The sequence below is a fragment of the Desmodus rotundus genome, chromosome 1 (assembly GCF_022682495.2).
Source record: "Desmodus rotundus isolate HL8 chromosome 1, HLdesRot8A.1, whole genome shotgun sequence".
Classification (NCBI taxonomy): domain Eukaryota; kingdom Metazoa; phylum Chordata; class Mammalia; order Chiroptera; family Phyllostomidae; genus Desmodus; species Desmodus rotundus.
Window position 1 is genome coordinate 53,625,917 of NC_071387.1, and position 20,149 is coordinate 53,646,065.

General features: G+C 53.4%; 1 long non-coding RNA gene across 2 annotated transcripts in view; it reads left to right on the plus strand.

The window, feature by feature from the left end:
• The window catches only part of LOC139440926 (uncharacterized), a 55,076-nt gene extending 47,339 nt beyond the window's left edge, over nt 1-7,737 (plus strand). For both annotated transcript variants that reach the window (XR_011651242.1, XR_011651243.1), the window contains exon 3: nt 5,608-7,737. This is a non-coding gene — a long non-coding RNA (uncharacterized lncRNA). The remainder of the gene's footprint in view (nt 1-5,607) is intronic.
• The last annotated feature ends 12,412 nt before the right edge of the window (nt 7,738-20,149 follow it).

A 20,149-nucleotide genomic window follows, 5' to 3' on the forward strand; every position in this document is an offset into this window, starting at 1 on the left:
CATGCACTGCTAATATACTCCATTGCCAGATAGGCGAGGAATTCAACTGCAAGAATATTTTCATAATCATTTATAGGAAAATTTAACTTAAAAATTTCCTTTTTCCATGCACAAAAAAGCCTTTGGTTTGTCTGTAACTCATTTATTAACTCCTGGAAGACGTTAATAAATGTCTTATTAACATTTAATAGGAAGAAAAGAGACTTAAACAAATGGAAAAACATCCCCAGTTCTTTGACAGGATGACTCAACAGTTCTTCCTAAATAAGTTTATAAATGCATGCAATTCCAATTAAAAAATCAACAAACTATGTTATAGAATTGGATGAATTGAACTCAAGTTTCTGTGAAAAAGCAAACATGTAATAAACACTGAAAAGATAAACTGCAATTGTATATACTAGCTTAACTATGCATCAAAACATACTAAAAAGCATCTATGGTTATAATAGTGTGGTACTGGTATATGAAGAGACAAATTGGCCAGTTGAATAGCATGTTCAGACCCAACTACATATGTATAACCTTAATAAAGGTGACACCTCAAATCAGTGGAAGAAAAGGTGGACTTTTTAATAAATGTAGGCACTATGAGGTAGCCATTTGGGAAAAGATAAAATTAGATCCATATATCTCACACCATATATGAGAACAAACTCCAAATGGGTTAGAGATCTAAATGTAAATAAATAAAGCTATAAGAGTATCATAGGGAGACATGGTGATTACCTCTTTAACTTTGGTATAGGAAAAAACTTTCTAAATAAACACTCAAAATGCAGAGTCAACAAAATAAACGATTGTTAATTTGAACACATAAAAATTTTTTTTGCATGCTAAAAACCCCACCATAAACAAAGTCAAACACACATGACAATCTGGGAGAAATGATGGCCATATATTCCACAGACAAGGTCAATATCTCTAATATATGAAGAACTCTTAAAAATTGAGGGACGGGGGACAAAAAAAAACAATGAACAGACAATTCACAAAAACAAGAGATATAAAAGGCCCTCAAACATGAGAAAATGTTCAAGTTTACTCATAATTAAGTAAATGCATATTAAAACAAGACTAAGAGCATTTTCCTGCCTGTCACATTGGCAAAAATTAGAGAGCAAGACCACAGACTGATGGTGAGACTTTTGGAAGACAGCACTCTCATATCAGTACAACTTGGAAGGAAATGTGGCATCTGCCTTTTACCCAACAATCCCATTTCTAGAAGTCTACCTGGAAGATATACCTCCAATTGTACAAAAATGTGAAAGCACAAGGCTATTTATCATGGCACTTTTTTAATAGTAAACATTGAAATAATAAGTACCTGTGGTAGGCAGAATAATGCCCCCCCACCGAGTACGTCTGTGTCATGCACCTGTGGATATATTACCTTGCACAGCAAAAGGGACTTAGCAGATGTGATTGACTAAAGGACTTTGAAATAGGGAGATTATCTAGGATTATCCAGATAGACCCAATGTAATCACAAGGTTCCTTACAAGTGAAAGATGGAGGCAGAAGAATCTGAGTTAGAGAGACAAGAAGATGTTACACTGCTGGCTTAGAGAAGGAGGAAGGGAACATGAGCCAAGGAATTCAGGGGGCCTCTAAAAAAGGCTTCTCACTATCTGAGAAAGAAGTTGCAAATGAAGAAAGGGGAAGGGCTGGAAGGAAATATTATACTAGACTGGAATCAGAGCTATCAGTATGAACTCATGGGTTAGCCTACAGGTTGGGTCAAAAGTAGGTTTACAGTTGTGAGTATGCAAGCCACAGAGTTTATTCTTGTGTTATTTATTAATTATTATATTGTTTTTGATTAGCAACTGTAAACCTACTTTTGACCCCACCTTGTATATACAGGTAAACACAGAAACAGGTATGAATACGTGAATAGCATGGTTGGTGTATACACATGTCCTTGCTGAGGGGATCTAGGAACAATGAACAGAGAAATGAGCAAATCTAGAGCCCAGATACTGATTTCTAAATGCCATTTTCTAGTAGAAGGAATCAGAACCCCTTGAGTAAGTGGTTAATTCCAGGCCTGGGACAGGGCAAATATATGTGAATATCTTAGGAAACAGAAAACAAGCAAGTATTCAATAAAAGATGGGGTTTGTCAAAAGGACATAGGAGCCAACTGGAAGGAGGTCCCAATCGTCAAAATAATTTAAGCCATAAAATAAATGATGGTGGTACTACACTATAACCATAGACTATAATGTCCCTGACACCATATTTATATAACTAATCAAATAAATATATGGAGAAAATGCAGCTTTCCAATGAACAAATATAAATTAAATGAAGGAGATTAAAAAATCACAATTAGGCAAACACCACAGTAATAATTGTTGCATGTAAGACCCCACCAATGGATGCCAAAATGAGTGGGCAAAAGATTGAGGAGAAGCAAGATATTACCAGTCTCAAAGTACCCAAAGATATTTACCAGTTAGAAAAGAAAAAAGAAAAAAGCAGTAACTTCACAGCAGAGGAAACTGGTGGACACCACCTTAACCAAAAGAACAAGATTAACATTCCCAGAAATACCTCATGCGACATAACATGAGGTGTCCTTTGATATGATGCAATGACAAAGACACAATAGCATTCTGTGGCTTAAGAACGATATGCTTAAAAAAAATAAAAGCCCAAATCAAAAACCACAGTCTCAATCTAATGAGAAAACATTGGAAAAACCCAAAATGAGAGAACTTCTAAGTAACTGACCAGTACTTATCAAAAGTACTTATGGTGAAAGCCAAGGAAAGAATGAGGAACATCAGAGACTGGAGGAAGCTAATGAGACACAACAATTAGGTGCGATATAAGATCTTGGACTGGGTCCTGGAACATAAAAGGGACAGTATGAGAACAACTCGTGAAGTTCCAGAAAGCTCAGGGATTTAGTCAGTAGTAGTACACCGACGCTAAGTTCCTGGTTTTGATCACTGTAAATTGTTCGCATCCTTTACACAAGGCTGTTACACATAAACATTCTGTACTAGTTTGCAACTTTTCTGCAAATCTAAAATTATTTCAACTAAACATTTCTTAAAATGTGGATTCATTATTACTGTGCATTTAGTAAACTTATTCAAGAATGAAGACACTTGGGATTTCCCCCCTCATGTTAAATATCGGGGATGTTTGTAGAGGCTACTCTTTCTCTCCCTGCTGCCCTACATTCTTCATGGTTAGGGAGGAAAATAAAATAGAAACAAGACCCACATGAGAAATCTAAAGACTTTAACAGCAACCTTCTGAAATCCTTCTAGGAAAAATGTGGGGTATGTGATTATATGTACATGTTAGGAAGACTTCCAGAGAAAAAAGAAAAAATTGTTAAAGCTATAGGACAATTTCTTAATTAATAGTGTTGTGCCCCAACTCTATATACACTAGACACTCAGTAAATGCTTTACTGAGTTAAAAAATAAGGTACCCCTCTTGCTCAGGCAACGATGAACTGAATATGAACTAAAAGTCACTCTGTTCAGATTTCTGAAAATACAGTTACAGTCGAGGGAAGAAAAGAAAAAGAAAATCGTTCTGCCAGTCTATACCTGGATTCATTGGTCTCATTAGAGTTTGTGGACAAGCCTGACACCAGTGTGTGCTCCTTGGAGAACAGAGTGTAGACAGGGCCCTGGACCCACGGTGGGCAAGGAGGGTTGGGAGGGGAGGATCGACTTGGGGGCTTGACCTTTCTTTGTCATTTGCTTACCTTTGTAGAAGTAAGTGCCTGTGGTACCACCAACCTTTCTTAATTATTTCACTTACATTTCCTACTGTGCCTGAACCTAGAGCGTACATAGAGAATTAAGTCTGAAGAGTTTTGTTATTAACTCCTCAAAGTGTTTCCAGACATGTTAATACTTTGCCCCCCCTTTAAAGAAACTTGCTGAACATTTTTAGCAGCCTCGGTAAAAACCAAGTGACTCATTACATTCTATGCAAGTAGACCCAGTCCTTCATGGTGCAGTTAAATTAACTTATTTCCAACTGTTCCAGCTCTGGTACAGAGAAAGATACCAGCAGGCTGGTACCATTTTGAACATTTCCGTGGTTCCTCAATAAGTTAACATAAAATTATTATATGATCGTGCAATGCCACTCCTCGGTATATACTCAAAAGAACTGAAAAGCAAGTGTTCAAACAAAAATCAGTACGAAATTTTCCATGGCAGCACTATTCTGAATATCCAAAAGGTACAAAGAACCTTAATTTCTGCAAACCAATGAATGGGTAAATAAAAGGTGTTATATCCACACAATGTAATGTTATTTAGCCATAAATAGGAATAAAATACTGAGACGTGCTACAATATAGATGGATCTGGGAAAGATTATGCCATGTGAAGGAAGTCAGACACAAAAGACCTCATGTTGTATGAATCCATGTGTGTGAAATGTCCAGAACAGGCAAATCCACAGAAGCAGAAAGCAGATTAGTGACTGCCAGTTCCTGGGGGAAGAGGGAGGATGGGAGGTGACTGTTTAATGGGTACGGAGTTTCCTCTTGGGCTGATGATATTGTTAATGGAATTTAATAGTGGAGATGGTTGCACAACAGTGTAAATATAATAAATGTCACTGAATTGTACACTTTAAAATGGTGAATTTTACATTATATGGATTTTACCAAAACAAAAAACAATTGAACCTCAGGAGAATGATTACAGGTGCGGGACAGGCGGAGGCTACCAGCAGGCAGGGGGACGGGGAAGACGACTGTGAATGCAAGCACAAGAGCTAGGTCATTGTAGCCTGCCTTGTTGCCCCCACTGTGGGTGAACTTGGGTTGGTCACTCTACCTCCTTTATTCAAGGCACTTCCTGGGTAGGTCCCCTGACACTTCTGGTTCTTGAACCAGCTCTGGGTTGCTTGTCCTGCTTCCTGCAGATACAGACTTGCCTGCTCTCCTCTCCTCTTCACTGCCTACTCGGATTTTTGGGTTCCCTTTCACCACCAGACTGTCTATAAAGCCAACGCTGTACTTTCTTGCTTTATTTCTTCTATTTACCCTTTTTATTCAGGTGTAAATATTGAGGAAAAGAGCCCAAGGTCACAGTAGGCTAAAGATTAGTACACATGGTGTTCAGTTGGGATTTTTAAAAATCTCCCCTTTGAAGAACTTGAAAGACGTGTTGTCTGTCTTCCATGGGCTCTGGGACATGAGGTCAATTCCAGCCCCGCTTTAGCTGTTTGGGTTCATTCAACACGTGGGAGGGACCCGCAGATAGCTACAGGGGTATTGTGAGGATATAATTCTTCAGTGTAGTGATGGGTTCACTGTTGTCCATTTTATTATGCTTCAAAAGTTATAACTGTAGTCTCTTATATGTGTCAAATAATTCATGATACTTTCTTTCAAAAGGAAGAGTAGCTTAAACCCTAAGAATGAGGCTAGAAGTTTACTTCCCTTAGATGGGGAACATTCAAGGACAAACCCGATCTTCCCTAATGGCTGCAGATGAGTAAGCGTCTCTCTAGGCTTTCCCAGTGAGGTTCACAACTCAAGTAGCTTTAGGGTTGGAAAGCTGCTCCAACCATGTTGATCTGTATTCTCTTTGTCTCCTTCCTTGAAATCAGAGAATTCATCTTAGCCAGCACACATGTTGAGAGAATCAGTCGGCATGGACGCTGAGCATTCCTGTACTTCCTGCTGGATGGGCCAAGGAGCAGGCCCCGACTGCTCTTCACCTGGGCCGTTTCTCAGCGTTGTGTTTGCAGTGAGCCACCCCGGGGGTGAAGTAACCTCTCTTACCAAAGGGCAGCCTTGCTGACCACTCAGCTCGCTGTTCCTCAGTTAAGTCACAAACCTGCTGCATCCGCCTCAGCGCCCAACCAGGCCTACCCGTGTGCCCTCCGCGGACTTCGGGCACATAGAAAACATCTCATGCTCATCACAGCCTGCTTGTGCTGCTTGTTGCCGAGAGCAACACATCTTCTGCCTGCATCCCAGAAACAGTAATGGGCTCATTTGTTAACTTGCCAGTAGGGTGAAATCCCAGACCCTTCCCAGCGCCTGCCTGTTGTGGTGACAAAGCTCAGATGCTGATAGGAACATGGCACCGACAGAGAAAGGACAAGAGCCCTCACTGGAGGGTTACTGGACTTAAGAAGACTCCCTGTGAGCAGGCAGAAAAGGCTCTCACCTAGGTGGGGGTGAGGGTGAGAGCATGCTCTCTCCTGTGGGTGGGGGAGAGAGGAATGTGACCAGGACAATGCAGCATCAACTCCACCCCTCAGCCCAAAGGTATGCAGAGTGGCTGTGGCTGATGGGTCGAGGGGTCTCTGAAGCTGAAATAGTGGTGTCAGCATCGAGGTCACAGAACTTCGGGCAGACTGAAGACATTACAAATTTGTTTGTTGAGCCTGGTGGTGGGAGGCCCATGAAACAGAGAGTAAATTCAAAGGCTAGCTGACTGGCACCAAGCTGTCTCTCCCAACTTCAGCTGCTTTAGTGAAGAACACTGAATGTTCTGGGGGACTTCAGGGAGGGGAGAAGAGGACTCAATGTTTAAGTCTCTTGGATGTAGGTACCCAAGTCTATTTATTCCCATGCAGGTGGAGGGTGAGCTAAGCCCTAGGTTGGCCCAGATTGCTGAGGATATAGGTCTGGATGAGAAAGGGGCCGCTGACTAGACCTTACAAGCTCCGGGGAGGCCTGCATAGCGGCCTCACCAACCCAGGGACTGGAAATAACCACACAGGTCGGACTGAACATACAAATTCCTAACTAAAAGCAGGCCATGGTGGTAGTCACGTCCTAGGCCAGTATCTTCCTTGACAAAGGTCAGTCTTTGCTTTAATTGAGCCTGTCTGTTGTCTTTTTGCATCTAAGATAACATACCTTTGAATATTCAGAGTAATAGTCTTTTCCAGATCCCTCAGGGTAGTGCCCTGCAGCACAGCAGGAGACCAGAGAACCCTTCATTGTCACGTGTTCCCTGCCTCCCATCTCTATGTGTTGTAAATGTCAATTATTAACTACCCTATACCCACCAGTGTAAAAGAAGTATGTGTGGCTGCATTTTTCTTTTTATCCAGTGCCCCAGAGTTTCTCACTTTGCTTTCTCCTGCTGTCCTAATCAATTAACAGTGGATTTCATGTAACACTCCTATGCCTCCTCCTTTTATTCTAATGTAGAAAATAAGCTGCAAAACTGCCATTCTCCATAGCCTTTTCTCAATCCTTTGAGATTTTCCTTCCTGGCAATTGTCCTCATTTTGGCTCAAATAAACTAAAAAAAAAATCTGTACAGGTTTGGACAGGTTTATGACAACAGGGCAGATCGATGGCACTAGTAGAGGCTACAAGAATAATTTCCCTGAACCGCAGTGTTTTCAGAGGCCAGGGGTACACACAGGAGGTAGGAGACCCAATGCTGGAATCCGAAGTCAAAGGGCAAAGGCTTCCTAGCCACTTTGCACACCCAGTTTCCCCAGCTTGGTAGGACATACAGCATAATTACCTCAAACTGCTAAGATAACCCCTGAATTATCTTTGTTAAGCTCTTTGGTGTGTGTTCCCAGAGGGGGAAAAAAGCACTAGAATTCAACTGATAGGCTTTGAACAAAGTTTGCAGTGAGGAAGGGAAATTAAGTGACTTTGAGTTGCTTCAGAATCCTGCAGTTGTTTCCTCCATTATGTAAATGTATAATGAAATTGAGGTGTTAATTGTTTATGTTACAAATATTCATACTGATGAGACAACACCCATTCAATGATTCCCTGCCCCTTCCAGTTTGTCTAACAGAAACAATACAGAATTCCAGAGAGAAAAACAGAAATCACAGCTGATCTCCAGAGAGGTCCCAGTACTGCAGTGTCACCTGCTGGACACAGGCACCAAGTACATCCTGTATTAGTTTCTAGGGCCATCATAACTGAGTGGCTTAAGCAACAGATGTTTTTGTCTTAGTTCTGGAGTTTTGGAAGTCTAAATTAAGGTGTCAGCGGGGTTGGTTCCTTGCGAGGGCTGTGAGGGTATGATCTGATTAGACCTCTCCTTGGTTTGTAAATGGCCAGCTTCATATTTACATAGTATTGTCCCTGTATCCCTGTCCCAGTGTCCAAATTTCCCCTTTTTATAAGGATGCCAGTCATATTGGATTAGGGCCCACCCTAATGACCTCATTTTAATATGGTTACCTCCGTGAAGACTCCATCTCGAAATAAGGTCACATTCTGAAGCAGTAGGAGTTAGGACTTTAACATATGATAATTTGAGGGAGGGTCACAATTCAACCTGTAATATACTCTTTTCACTAATAAGGCAGCTGTTGGCCTACTACAGAGCTCTTGTTAAAAATGAATACCTGACCCATGGAGGTCTTGTGACTCTGAGGCCTGACATCTTCATTTTGGGGTAGGCTAACTAGGACAGGACAACTACAAGAAAAGGGCCCATTTGCTGGCAAGTTAAAATGTATTTGTGCGCATGGCTGACCTGGCTTACTGTCATCTCGATTTTGCATAAAGTAGTAGCTACCCGTTTGGGAAACACTTTATCCCTTTCTGCCATCTGAAGCAAAGCTACTGGCTCAATAGGGTTGTTGGATTCACAGAGATTCTCCTAAATGCCTGGGCCTGTTTTACCTTTGATTCAGCTAAGGTGAAAACTGATGTTGCTGATAGTGCTTCTGCCAGGTTGACCTCAGTACCAGCTATGATGGTCACTGGGATCAGTGGACAGCAGCCAAGGTTGTTCTCAAAGCTCTGGTTAGTCGGGCCAAAGGGCAGGTTATCTGGAGGGGTATCTGCCATGGGCCCTTAATGTCCCAGCTCTTGCTCGCAGGCCAAGAATGCAAGGCCCAGACTGTTCTTTGTTGAGGCCATTTCTGTAGGCTGTGTTTGTGTAGTAAGCAACCTTAAGAAATAAGGTAACCCCCCACCCCCAACTCCACCAGCTCAACACTCACTATAAAAGTAGTAGATTCCTTAAGCCCAGTATTCCTCAAATGTGCCACCAACCCACTGAATGCACAGCACCCATTAAAGCCTACCTTTGTCACCTCTGTAAAACTTAGGGGGGATGGGGAATTGATGCCAACCCCATGCTCATGCTGCTTGCTGTGTTATGAGTAATAAAGTTCTCTGTTTCTGACGTAGGTGTCTCCTGTATCCCACCAGTATCCATGAAATAGTGACAGTCTAATTCGTTAGCTTGCAAGCAGGGTAAAATCCCAGATCCTTCACAGAACCCGACTTCATGGAGACTAATAAATGTAAGAGTAAAAGCCCTATAGTTTCCAAACGTCTTGCACAAGGAGTCTCCGAGTGTGTGACATTCATGGCTGGTTCGTATGCCTAACATTTGGTCTTCCTTAGGTCACTCTGCTCTGTTACATTAATTCAGCTGCCCATTCTTTCAATTACTCCATCTCCCCCAAAGATGACATTATCCTGCACAAGACAATCGTATCACTCATTACTAGCAATAATCACAAGAGCAACAACAAATAAAGACTGAGAGACATTGTTCTCAAGACTTGAGGCATTGTTCTATATGCTTTCTATACACTGCCATTTTACTCCTCCAAAAACCCTAATAAAGGGGATAATGTCACCTCCAGCTTACATAGTACGAGACTGAGGCACAAGTCATAAATCAGACTCTTAGCCACCCAAGCAGAGTGCAGGCCGGACTCCCCACGGGAGAACCTGTCCGTGAGTGTGGATCCCACCCGCCCCGGCAAGCTCCGCCTGGAGTGGAACACTGCCTGGGCCCCCCTTCTCAGCCCTGGAAACGTAGTTCTTCCCTGGTCACTCTGCCTTTGCGGGGGTGGGAGACCTGCCAGGGAGTGTGGTCCACCAGAAAACCCGCAGTCCTGCTGGGGGCAGGGAGAGGGTCCACTTCCACAGACACCACCCCAGGGACCCTGTGAACCTGGGCTGACATCTCAAAAGTGAGGCACATTGCCCAGAGGGAGGCTTGTGGTGGGGGGGCCTGGGTGCCCATTCTGGGCCGCGCGTCTTGGCCCGAAAGCAGCCCGCCACGGCTCGGAGAAAAGCCATCTCCTTGGGGCCTCCCCATGTTCTTCGAAGCGGAAATGGGAACCCCTTTACGGATGGAAGAAAAGCGGGATCTTCACAGTGGTGGGGACGGACTGAGGGGTCTGCGGGTTTGCCTCCACGTAGGCCAGTGGCTCGCACACTGGGCCCAGGTGTTTAAAGCCCATGGAGGCAGAGGGCCGCTTCTCGCATGATGCAAGTGTCCTGCGGGGTTGAAGGGACGGCGTGGGCACTCCCCGAGCAACCCAGGGCACCTGGCCTTTAAAGAGTTCCCTGCAAAATCCCACGCCCAGGCCCCCATACCCAAGTCTGTCCTTCGCACAGTGTCTGTGCTAGGCTGGGAGTGCTGATGGGCAGTGTTGCCTAGGGGAAATCGCGCGGTCATCTGAGTGGCAGGGAGGTCTTCTGTTTCCACGGCCAGGTGCCCTGGGAACCTGTGAAACTGCTGTGACCCCTCAAGGGTGGGTCAGGAGACACCTCTAGTGTGGGTCCCGTGACCCGAGGGAGACTTGTGGTAGGGAGCCTGAGTGCGCATGCACGGCCCACATATAGGCCAGAAAGGAGCCAGCCGCGGCTCGGAGAAAAGCCATCTCCTGGGGGCCTCCCCGTGTTCTTCCACTCCTGAAGCGTGACCCCTTTACGGATGGAAGAAAAGGGGGATCTTCGCAGTGGTGGGGTCGGGCCGGAGGGGTCTGTTGGTTTGCCTCCACGTAGCCCAGTTGCTGGCACACCGGGCCCAGGTGTCCCAGCCCCATGGGGCTAGAGGGCCGCTTATGGCAGGAATCAGGTCTCCTGCGGGGGTCAAGGGACGGCTTGGACACTCACTGGGCGAGAGAGGACGCCTGACCCTCAGACAGCACCCTGGAAAAACCACGCCCAGGCCCCCGGTCCCCAAGTCTATCCTGCGCACACTGTCTCTGAGGAGCTGAGCTGCTGGGAAGTGTGGCCCATGTGAAGTCGCGCTGTCCTCTGGGTGGCAGGGTGGGCTTCCCTTTCCCAGACAGGTGCCTAGGGACCCTGTGCAAATGGTCTGACAGCTCCAGGGTGGTTCACGAGACCCGAGGGAGGCTTGTGGTGGGGTAGCCTGAGTGCGGAAGCATGGCCCAGGACTAGGCCCGAAACCAGCCAGCTGCGGCTCGGAGAAAAGCCATCTCCTGGGGGCCTCCCCATGGTCCTCCACTCTCCAAGGAGGACCCCTTTACGGATGGAAGAAAAGGGGGATCTTCGCAGTGGTGGGTTCGGGCCAGAGGGGTCTGCGGGTTTGCCTACACGTACGCCAGGTGCTCGCACAACGGGCCCAGGTGTTTGAGCCCCGTGGAGGCAGAGGGCTGCTTATTGCTGGATGATAGTGTCCTGCAGGGTTAAGGGACGGCGTGGGCACTCCCAGGGCGACAGAGGGCACCTGGCCTTTAGAGAGATCCCTGGAAAATTCCCCGCCCAGGCCCCTGGTCCACAAGTCTATCCTGCGTACAGTGTCTGTGCGAGGCTGGGAGTGCTTCTGGGCAGTGTTCCCGGGCGGAAATCGCGTGGTCCTCTAGGTGGCAGGGAGGGCTCCTGTGTCCACGGACAGGTGCCCAGGGACCCTGTGGAATTGCTGTGACCTCTAAAGGGTGGGTCAGGTGAGACGAGGGAGGCGTGTGCTAGAGAGCCTTAGTGCGCATGCGCGGCCCACGTACAGGCCCGAAACAAGGCAGCTGCGGCTCGGAGAAAAGCCATGTCCAGGGGGCCTCCCCATGTTCCTCCACTCTCCAAGGAGGACCCCTTTATGGATGGAAGAAAAGGGGGATCTTCGCAGTGGTGGGTTCGGGCCACAGGGGTCTGCGGGTTTGCCTCCACGTGCGCCAGTTGCCAGCACACCGGGTCCAGGTGTTTGAGCCCCGTGGAGGCAGAGGGCTGCTTATTGCTGGATGCAAGTGTCCTGCGGGGTCAAGTAACGGCATGGACACTCCCCGGGCCACACAGGGCACCGGGCCCTTAGAGAGTTCCATGGGAAATCCCCCGCCCATGCCCCCGGTACCCAAGTCTGTCCTTAGCACACTGTCTGTGCGGGGCTGAAGGTGCTGCTAGGCAGTGTGGCCTAGGGGAAATGGCGCGGTCCTCTGAGTGGCAGGGAGGGCTTCTGGTTCCACGGACAGGTGTGCAGGGACCCTCTGAAACTGCAGTGACCTCTAAAGGGTGGGTCTGGTGAGCCGAGGGAGGCATGTGCTTGGGAGCCTGAGTGCGCATGCGCGGCCCAGGTGTTGGCCCGAAACCAGGCAGACTCGGCTTGGAGAAAAGCCATCTCCTGGGGGCCTCCCCGTGTTCTTCCACTCCTGAAGCGTGACCCCTTTACGGATGGAAGAAAAGGGGGATCTTCGCAGTGGTGGGGTCGGGCCTGAGGTGTCTGTTTGTTTGCCTCCATGTAGGCCAGTTGCTGGCACACCGGGCCCAGGTGTCCCTGCCCCATGTGGCTAGAGGGCCGCTTATGGCAGGAATCAGGTCTCCTGCGGGGGTCAAGGGACGGCTTGGACACTCACCGGGCCAGAGAGGACGCCTGGTCATCAGACAGCCCCCTGGAAAATCCCCCGCCCAGGCCCCCGTTCCCCAAGTCTTTCCTGCGCACACTGTGTCTGAGGAGCTGGGAGAGCTGCTGGGAAGTGTGGCCCATGGGAAATCGCGCGGTCCTCTGGGTGGCGGGGTGGGCTTCCGTTTCCAGACAGGTGCCTAGGGACCCTGTGCAAATGGTCTGACAGCTCAAGGGTGGGTCAGGTGAGCCGAGGGAGGCGTGTGCTTGGGAGCCTGAGTGCGCATGCGCGGCTCACGAATAGGCCCGAAAGGAGCCAGCCGCGGCTCGGAGAAAAGCCATCTCCTGGGGGCCTCCCCATGTTCCTCCACTCCCCAAGGAGGACCCCTTTACGGATGGAAGAAAAGGGGGATCTTCGCAGTGGTGGGTTCGGGCCAGAGGGGTCGGCGGGTTTGCCTCCACGTACGCCAGGTGCCCGCACACCGGGCCCAGGTGTTTGAGCCCCGTGGAGGCAGAGGGCTGCTTATTGCTGGATGCAAGTGTCCTGCGGGGTCAAGGAAGGGCATGGGCACTCCCGGGCGACACAGGGCACCGGGCCCTTAGAGAGTTCCATGGAAAATCCCCCGCCCAGGCCCCCGGTATCCAAGTCTGTCCTTAGCACACTGTCTGTGCGGGGCTGAGAGTGCTGCTGGGCAGTGTGGCCTAGGGGAAATGGCGCGGTGCTCTGAGTGGCAGGGAGGGCTTCTGTTTCCACGGACAGGTGCGCAGGGACCCTCTGAAACTGCTGTGACCTCTCAAGGGCGGGTCACCTGACCCCTCCAGAATGGGACAGGTGACCTCCCAAGGGTGGGTCTCGAGACCCCTCAAGGGTGGGGCACGTGACCCCGCAAGGGTGGGTCTCAAGACCCCTCAAGGGTGGGGCACGTGACCCCGCAAGGGTGGGTCTCGAGACCCATCAAGGGTGGGGCACGTGACCCTCAAGGGTGGGTCACGAGACACCTCAGGGGTGGGTCACGTGACCCCTCAGGGGTGGGTCACGAGGCCCCTCAGGGGTGGGTCACGTGACCACTCAGGGGTGGGTCACGAGACCCCTCAGGGGTGGGTCACGTGACCCCTCAGGGGTGGGTCACGAGACCCCTCAGGGGTGGGTCACGTGACCCCTCAGGTGTGGGTCACGAGACCACTCAGGGGTGGGTCGAGGGACACCTCAGGGGTGGGTCACGTGACCCCTAAAGGGTGGGTCAGGACACACCTCTAGTGTGGGTCCCGTTACCCGAGGGAGGCTTGTGGTGGGGAGCCTGAGTGCGCATGCGCGGCCCACATATAGGCCCGAAAGGAGCTAGCCGCGGCTCGGAGAAAAGCCATCTCCTGGGGGTCTCCCCATGTTCCTCCAGTCCCCAAGGAGCACCCCTTTACGGATGGAAGAAATGGGGGATCTTCGCAGTGGTGGGTTCGGGCCAGAGGGGTCGGCGGGTTTGCCTGCACGTACGCCAGGTGCTTGCACAACGGGCCCAGGTGTTTGAGCCCCGTGGAGGCACAGGGCTGCTTATTGCTGGATGATAGTGTCCTGCAGGGTTAAGGGACGGCGTGGGCACTCCCAGGGCGACAGAGGGCACCTGGCCTTTAGAGAATTCCCTGGAAAATTCCCCGCCCAGGCCCCTGGTCCACAAGTCTATCCTGCGCACAGTGTCTGTGCCAGGCTGGGAGTGCTTCTGGGCAGTGTTCCCCAGCGGAAATCGCGTGGTCCTCTAGGTGGCAGGGAGGGCTCCTGTGTCCACGGACAGGTGCCCAGGGACCGTGTGGAACTGCTGTGACCTCTAAAGGGTGGGTCTGGTGAGCCGAGGGAGGCGTGTGCTTGGGAGCCTGAGTGCGCATGCGCGGCCCAGGTGTTGGCCCGAAACCAGGCAGACTCGGCTCGGAGAAAAGCCATCTCCTGGGGGCCTCCCCATGTTCCTCCACTCCCCAAGAAGGACCCCTTTACGGATGGAAGAAAAGGGGGATCTTCGCAGTGGTGGGTTCGGGCCAGAGGGGTCCGCGGGTTTGCCTCCACGTACGCCAGGTGCCCGCACACCGGGCCCAGGTGTTTGAGCCCCGTGGAGGCAGAGGGCTGCTTATTGCTGGATGCAAGTGTCCTGCGGGGTCAAGGAAGGGCATGGGCACTCCCGGGCGACACAGGGCACCGGGCCCTGAGAGAGTTCCATGGAAAATCCCCCGCCCAGGCCCCCGGTATCCAAGTCTGTCCTTAGCACACCGTCTGTGCGGGGCTGAGAGTGCTGCTGGGCAGTGTGGCCTAGGGGAAATGGCGCGGTGCTCTGAGTGGCAGGGAGGGCTTCTGTTTCCACGGACAGGTGCGCAGGGACCCTCTGAAACTGCTGTGACCTCTCAAGGGCGGGTCACCTGACCCCTCCAGGGTGGGACAGGTGACCTCCCAAGGGTGGGTCTCGAGACCCCTCAAGGGTGGGGCACGTGACCCCGCAAGGGTGGGTGTCGAGACCCCTCAAGGGTGGGGCACGTGACCCTCAAGGGTGGGTCACGAGACCCCTCAGGGGTGGGTCACGTGACCCCTCAGGGTTGGGTCACGTGACCCGTCAGGGGTGGGTCACGAGACCCCTCAGGGGTGGGTCACGTGACCCCTCAGGGGTGGGTCACGAGACCCCTCAGGGGTGGGTCACGTGACCCCTCAGGGGTGCGTCACGTGACCCCTCAGGGGTGGGTCACGTGACCCCTCAGGTGTGGGTCACGAGACTCCTCAGGGGTGGGTCACGTGACCCCTCAGGTGTGGGTCACGAGACCACTCAGGGGTGGGTCGCGTGACCCCTCAAGGGTGGGTCAGGAGACACCTCTAGTGTGGGTCCCGTGACCCGAGGGAGACTTGTGGTAGGGAGCCTGAGTGCGCATGCACGGCCCACATATAGGCCAGAAAGGAGCCAGCCGCGGCTCGGAGAAAAGCCATCTCCTGGGGGCCTCCCCGTGTTCTTCAACTCCTGAAGCGTGACCCCTTTACGGATGGAAGAAAAGGGGGATCTTCGCAGTGGTGGGGTCGGGCCTGAGGTGTCTGTTTGTTTGCCTCCATGTAGGCCAGTTGCTGGCACACCGGGCCCAGGTGTCCCTGCCCCATGTGGCTAGAGGGCCGCTTATGGCAGGAATCAGGTCTCCTGCGGGGGTCAAGGGACGGCTTGGACACTCACCGGGCGAGAGAGGACGCCTGGTCATCAGACAGCCCCCTGGAAAATCCCCCGCCCAGGCCCCCGTTCCCCAAGTCTTTCCTGCGCACACTGTGTCTGAGGAGCTGGGAGAGCTGCTGGGAAGTGTGGCCCATGGGAAATCGCGCGGTCCTCTGGGTGGCGGGGTGGGCTTCCGTTTCCAGACAGGTGCCTAGGGACCCTGTGCAAATGGTCTGACAGCTCAAGGGTGGGTCAGGTGAGCCGAGGGAGGCGTGTGCTTGGGAGCCTGAGTGCGCATGCGCGGCCCACGAATAGGCCCGAAAGGAGCCAGCCGCGGCTCGGAGAAAAGCCATCTCCTGGGGGTCTCCCCATGTTCCTCCAGTCCCCAAGGAGCACCCCTTTACGGATGGAAGAAATGGGGGATCTTCGCAGTGGTGGGTTCGGGCCAGAGGGGTCGGCGGGTTTGCCTGCACGTACGCCAGGTGCTCGCACAACGGGCCCAGGTGTTTGAGCCCCGTGGAGGCAGAGGGCTGCTTATTGCTGGATGCAAGTGTCCTGCGGGGTCAAGGAAGGGCATGGGCACTCCCGGGCGACACAGGGCACCGGGCCCTGAGAGAGTTCCATGGAAAATCCCCCGCCCAGGCCCCCGGTATCCAAGTCTGTCCTTAGCACACTGTCTGTGCGGGGCTGAGAGTGCTGCTGGGCAGTGTGGCCTAGGGGAAATGGCGCGGTGCTCTGAGTGGCAGGGAGGGGTTCTGTTTCCACGGACAGGTGCGCAGGGACCCTCTGAAACTGCTGTGACCTCTCAAGGGCGGGTCACCTGACCCCTCCAGGGTGGGACAGGTGACCTCCCAAGGGTGGGTCTCGAGACCCCTCAAGGGTGGGTCTCGAGACCCCTCAAGGGTGGGGCACGTGACCCTCCAGGGTGGGCCACGAGACCCCTCAGGGGTGGGTCACGTGACCCCTCAGGGTTGGGTCACGTGACCCGTCAGGGGTGGGTCACGAGACCCCTCAGGGGTGGGTCACGTGACCCCTCAGGGGTGGGTCACGTGACCCCTCAGGGGTGCGTCACGTGACCCCCCAGGGGTGCGTCACGTGACCCCTCAGGGGTGGGTCACATGACCCCTCAGGGGTGGGTCACGAGACCCCTCAGGGGTGGGTCACGTGACCCCTCAGGGGTGCGTCACGTGACCCCTCAGGGGTGCGTCACGTGACCCCTCAGGGGTGGGTCACGTGACCCCTCAGGGGTGGGTCACGAGACTCCTCAGGGGTGGGTCGCGTGACCCCTCAGGTGTGGGTCACGAGACCACTCAGGGGTGGGTCGCGTGACCCCTCAAGGGTGGGTCAGGAGACACCTCTAGTGTGGGTCCCGTGACCCGAGGGAGGCTTGTGGTAGGGAGCCTGAGTGCGCATGCACGGCCCACATATAGGCCAGAAAGGAGCCAGCCGCGGCTCGGAGAAAAGCCATCTCCTGGGGGCCTCCCCGTGTTCTTCCACTCCTGAAGCGTGACCCCTTTACGGATGGAAGAAAAGGGGGATCTTCGCAGTGGTGGGGTCGGGCCTGAGGTGTCTGTTTGTTTGCCTCCATGTAGGCCAGTTGCTGGCACACCGGGCCCAGGTGTCCCTGCCCCATGTGGCTAGAGGGCCGCTTATGGCAGGAATCAGGTCTCCTGCGGGGGTCAAGGGACGGCTTGGACACTCACCGGGCGAGAGAGGACGCCTGGTCATCAGACAGCCCCCTGGAAAATCCCCCGCCCAGGCCCCCGTTCCCCAAGTCTTTCCTGCGCACACTGTGTCTGAGGAGCTGGGAGAGCTGCTGGGAAGTGTGGCCCATGGGAAATCGCGCGGTCCTCTGGGTGGCGGGGTGGGCTTCCGTTTCCAGACAGGTGCCTAGGGACCCTGTGCAAATGGTCTGACAGCTCAAGGGTGGGTCAGGTGAGCCGAGGGAGGCGTGTGCTTGGGAGCCTGAGTGCGCATGCGCGGCCCACGAATAGGCCCGAAAGGAGCCAGCCGCGGCTCGGAGAAAAGCCATCTCCTGGGGGTCTCCCCATGTTCCTCCAGTCCCCAAGGAGCACCCCTTTACGGATGGAAGAAATGGGGGATCTTCGCAGTGGTGGGTTCGGGCCAGAGGGGTCGGCGGGTTTGCCTGCACGTACGCCAGGTGCTCGCACAACGGGCCCAGGTGTTTGAGCCCCGTGGAGGCAGAGGGCTGCTTATTGCTGGATGATAGTGTCCTGCAGGGTTAAGGGACGGCGTGGGCACTCCCAGGGCGACAGAGGGCACCTGGCCTTTAGAGAATTCCCTGGAAAATTCCCCGCCCAGGCCCCTGGTCCACAAGTCTATCCTGCGCACAGTGTCTGTGCCAGGCTGGGAGTGCTTCTGGGCAGTGTTCCCCAGCGGAAATCGCGTGGTCCTCTAGGTGGCAGGGAGGGCTCCTGTGTCCACGGACAGGTGCCCAGGGACCGTGTGGAACTGCTGTGACCTCTAAAGGGTGGGTCTGGTGAGCCGAGGGAGGCGTGTGCTTGGGAGCCTGAGTGCGCATGCGCGGCCCAGGTGTTGGCCCGAAACCAGGCAGACTCGGCTCGGAGAAAAGCCATCTCCTGGGGGCCTCCCCATGTTCCTCCACTCCCCAAGGAGGACCCCTTTACGGATGGAAGAAAAGGGGGATCTTCGCAGTGGTGGGTTCGGGCCAGAGGGGTCGGCGGGTTTGCCTCCACGTACGCCAGGTGCCCGCACACCGGGCCCAGGTGTTTGAGCCCCGTGGAGGCAGAGGGCTGCTTATTGCTGGATGCAAGTGTCCTGCGGGGTCAAGGAAGGGCATGAGCACTCCCGGGCGACACAGGGCACCGGGCCCTGAGAGAGTTCCATGGAAAATCCCCCGCCCAGGCCCCCGGTATCCAAGTCTGTCCTTAGCACACCGTCTGTGCGGGGCTGAGAGTGCTGCTGGGCAGTGTGGCCTAGGGGAAATGGCGCGGTGCTCTGAGTGGCAGGGAGGGCTTCTGTTTCCACGGACAGGTGCGCAGGGAACCTCTGAAACTGCTGTGACCTCTCAAGGGCGGGTCACCTGACCCCTCCAGGGTGGGACAGGTGACCTCCCAAGGGTGGGTCTCGAGACCCCTCAAGGGAGGGGCACGTGACCCCGCAAGGGTGGGTCTCGAGACCCCTCAGGGGTGGGGCACGTGACCCTCAAGGGTGGGTCACGAGACCCCTCAGGGGTGGGTCACGAGACCCCTCCGGGGTGGGTCACGTGACCCCTCAGGGGTGCGTCACGTGACCCCTCTGCGGTGGGTCACAAGACCCCTCAGTGGTGGGTCACATGACCCCTCAGGGGTGGGTTACGTGACCCCTCAGGGGTGAATCACGTGACCCCTCAGGTGTGGGTCACGGGACCCCTCCGGGGTGGGTCACGTGACCCCTCAGGGGTGCGTCACGTTACCCCTCTGCCGTGGGTCACAAGACCCCTCAGGGGTGGGTCACATGACCCCTCAGGGGTGGGTCACGTGACCCCTTAGGGGTGGGTTACGTGACCCCTCAGGGGTGAGTCACGTGACCCCTCAGGGGTGCGTCACGTTACCCCTCTGCGGTGGGTCACAAGACCCCTCAGGGGTGGGTCACATGACCCCTCAGGGGTGGGTCACATGACCCCTCAGGGGTGGGTTACGTGACCCCTCAGGGGTGAGTCACGTGACCCCTCAGGTGTGGGTCACGGGACCCCTCCGGGGTGAGTCACGTGACCCCTCAGGGGTGGGTCACGTGACCCCTCAGGGGTGGGTCACGTGACCCCTCAGGGGTGCGTCACGTGACCCCTCAGTGGTGGGTCACGTGACCCCTCAGGGGTGGGTCACGAGACTCCTCAGGGGTGGGTCACGTGACCCCTCAGGTGTGGGTCACGAGACCACTCAGGGGTGGGTCGCGTGACCCCTCAAGGGTGGGTCAGGAGACACCTCTAGTGTGGGTCCCGTGACCCGAGGGAGGCTTGTGGTAGGGAGCCTGAGTGCGCATGCACGGCCCACATATAGGCCAGAAAGGAGCCAGCCGCGGCTCGGAGAAAAGCCATCTCCTGGGGGCCTCCCCGTGTTCTTCCACTCCTGAAGCGTGACCCCTTTACGGATGGAAGAAAAGGGGGATCTTCGCAGTGGTGGGGTCGGGCCTGAGGTGTCTGTTTGTTTGCCTCCATGTAGGCCAGTTGCTGGCACACCGGGCCCAGGTGTCCCTGCCCCATGTGGCTAGAGGGCCGCTTATGGCAGGAATCAGGTCTCCTGCGGGGGTCAAGGGACGGCTTGGACACTCACCGGGCGAGAGAGGACGCCTGGTCATCAGACAGCCCCCTGGAAAATCCCCCGCCCAGGCCCCCGTTCCCCAAGTCTTTCCTGCGCACACTGTGTCTGAGGAGCTGGGAGAGCTGCTGGGAAGTGTGGCCCATGGGAAATCGCGCGGTCCTCTGGG